A 3,294-nucleotide genomic window follows, 5' to 3' on the forward strand; every position below is an offset into this window, starting at 1 on the left:
ACACGCAAATGCAATTCTGACAAACAGATGCGCAGATTGAACCCTGATGAATATTTTAAAGAGTATCTAAAAAAACAACTTTTGGTTTAGACCCCGGTGTCCAATTCAGAATATAGGCAGATTTATGTGTTCTAGATCCCAAAATATTTTCTTTTTAAACCAACTAATATGAATAATTTTCCTACTAATACTTTTAACCTATTTATAATGAAAATAATGATATATTTAAAACTTATATAAGTAAAAAATCACTAACCATTTTTTTCACGCAACTTCTAAGCTATCCAATATGGCGACAAATGACGTCACGATCACGTGGCATATACCTTGAAGTTGAAATCTTGAAGCTGAAATCGTGAATTCGTGAAGTTGAAATCGTGAATTCATGAAGTTGAAATCGTGAATTCGTGAAGTTGAAATCGTGAATTCCTGAAGTTGAAATCGTGAATTCATGAAGTTGAAATCGTGAATTCACGAAGTTAAATTCGTGAAGTTAAAATCGTGAATTCATGAAGTTGAAATCGTGAATTCGTGAAGTTGAAATCGTGAATTCGTGAAGTTGAAATCGTGAATTCATGAAGTTGAAATCGTGAATTCGTGAAGTTGAATTCGTGAATTTATGAAGTTGAAATCGTGAATTCGTGAAGATGAAATCGTGAATTCATGAATTCCGTATGTTGAAAATGTGAATTCACGAAGTTAAACCAGCAGGCACATCAACGTTGTTTCAACGTTGAATTATGGTAAAATTTGGCACAACGTTGAAGTTTCAATGTCATTTCAACGTTGAAAACCCACCATACTTTAATTTTTGGATATAAAGCAAAGTAACCAAGTTTAACAAAATATCAAGACAATATTAAATACTTCAGATATTTTATTTCAAAAATACAGTTCAAGTGCAGCTTAAATTCATTTTAATAGTTTTAACAATTAAGCTACAATCTGTTCCAATCTTTTCTTCTAGATCTTTCTGGGTATGTCAAGTGTTTGAGTACTTCTTTTGCTGTCTCTTACTGCTTCTGAAAATAAAAATAAGAAGTTTGTAGTTAAAAGTGACTTGGTCAATCTCAAATTATACATATAATTACTCAACTTAGTGATTTGTTTTTATCTTAAAATGCTTTTCTCTAAGATTAACATCATAAAACAGCATAGAAATTGAAACATAGCTAAGTTTGATATTGACAGGAAATACTGTATATAAGACAACAAAATCTTTTTAAAAAGAAGCTATTTAAAAGTCTCACCTATGATTGGTTAAAAAAATGCTCCCCGTCAGTTCCTTGCAGCATATTTCCAAGTAATTAACATTCTAGGCTCTAGCTAAGACCATTTTATGCAGCATCCTGAAATCAACAAACATGTAAATTTTATATTAATAATGTTATGTACAGGAATATTCCGAAAAAAATATATTTTAAGACAAGATAAATATCCAGTAGTTGAAAAATTTATACTTTGTATTGTAAAGAAATTCAAATATATATAAATGAATAAGAATAAATTTCAATTTAACAAACCTGACAGTCCTTTTCATGTTGAATGTTTGGTGTACAGGCTACAGCTGCAATACTCTAAATTTCAGCTAGGACCAGGATCTAGAATATAAAATAATATATAATAAAATAGAAATAGATTTATTATTCCTCTTAAATATACGACTATTAAACTTTAAAGTTTAACGCTCAAATTTGTTATTTAACTTAATAATAATCATTATAATGTGTTTTTATCAAACAAATTAACACTGTATTATACTATCAATAAAATATAAACATAGTTATATATATTGACGAATCGTCTTGGGACGTAAATTAAGTGGGCCGAACTACTTTATAGGTTTCAATTTAAAAATTGATTAAATTCTAAATAGGATTTAGTACAGACAAATGTTTAATAATATGAAAAATAAATTAAAGAAAGACAAGATTTGTAAAATCATAAATTGCCAAGAACATCAATAACTTCATGCTTACAAGGCCTACCGAACCCAAATCATTCAATTAGGTCGCGAAAACGTGTCAAATCAACTCAATCATGTGTCTATATCTCTCATTTATTTCATAAAGTAAATTAAAGTAGAATTTAAAGAATAAATAATCATATTTTAGAAAATAATCAGTAAACTTAAGTAAAACATAACGGTAATACCTTCGAAATCCAAATAAATTGCCAATCGTGTTGTTTTCAAATTATCCAAACAGCGCCACCATTTGCACGAACGATAATCATAGACAACAAACAAAATCATATCTACCGCAACAATTACTTCCCCTGACCAGCGTTATTTTTGATTTAAAATACCAATTTATTAATTAATATTATACATAAAGAACTAAAAAATAAAACAACAAACAACAAAACCTATTAACTAATATTTAAAGCGTTAATAGAAAGTGAAAAATTATTTCCAACTTTATTTGTTTAAGCGCTATTTTTGAAAATACGGAAAAAGATTGAAAGGCAAATTTTCCTGACAAAAATCACTTACAGACTAATTCATTAAAGGAATAATATCACAAAATTAGTGGTATTAAAGTTTATATAATGATTAAACTAAATGTAAAACTTCGACCATAAACAACGTTGAATCAACGTTGTATATACATTGGCAATATATCCGTATGGTCGTCGATAGTTGAATATTGGTTGAACAACGTCACGACCATATTTCAACGTTGTTTCAACGTTGAAACAACGTCGAGTGCCTGCTGGGAATTAAATATGTGAATTCATGAAGATGAAATCGGGAATTCATGAAGTCGAAATGGCCCTATCGGTCTTTCGTACAAAACAGTAGCCACTAGAGTGTTAACAAGATTTTTCTAATTTTAGCTCCTGTGACCTAGTTTTCCATCCGAGATGATCCATGTTCAAACTCATCCGAGCAATTATCTAGACAAGCATCCTGACCAAGTTTGATGACAATTGAGTCAAAAATGTGACAATTAGAGTGTTAACAATGTTTTTTTCCATATTTGGGCAGTATGACCTAGTTTTTAACCCCTTATGACCAATATTCGAACTAGACCTAGAAATAAACAAAACAAAACTTTCAGACCAATTTCCAGAATATTTGGATCAAAACCGTAACCACTAGAGTGTAAACAAGATTTTTCTATTTTTAGCTCCTGTGACTTAGTTTTCAATCCGAGATGACCCATGTTCGAGCTCATCCGAGCAATTACCTAGACAAAAATCCTAACAAAGTTGTATGATGATTAAGGCAACAATGTGACCGATAGAGTGTTAATGTACAAATGTGGACACACGACGGACGACAGACATTCA

The 3,294-nt window shown here is 30.1% G+C and overlaps 1 long non-coding RNA gene across 1 annotated transcript; it reads right to left on the bottom strand.

The window, feature by feature from the left end:
* Positions 1 to 1,250: 1,250 nt before the first annotated feature.
* Positions 1,251 to 2,238, bottom strand: LOC132750116 (uncharacterized). Its single transcript, XR_009628500.1, has 3 exons — positions 2,155 to 2,238; positions 1,524 to 1,601; positions 1,251 to 1,349 (listed from the first exon to the last, which is right to left on the bottom strand). It is a non-coding gene; the product is annotated as an uncharacterized LOC132750116 (long non-coding RNA).
* Positions 2,239 to 3,294: the final 1,056 nt, after the last annotated feature.

This window comes from Ruditapes philippinarum, unplaced genomic scaffold (genome assembly GCF_026571515.1).
Source record: "Ruditapes philippinarum isolate M1 unplaced genomic scaffold, ASM2657151v2 ctg451_1_1_1_1, whole genome shotgun sequence".
NCBI lineage: Eukaryota > Metazoa > Mollusca > Bivalvia > Venerida > Veneridae > Ruditapes > Ruditapes philippinarum.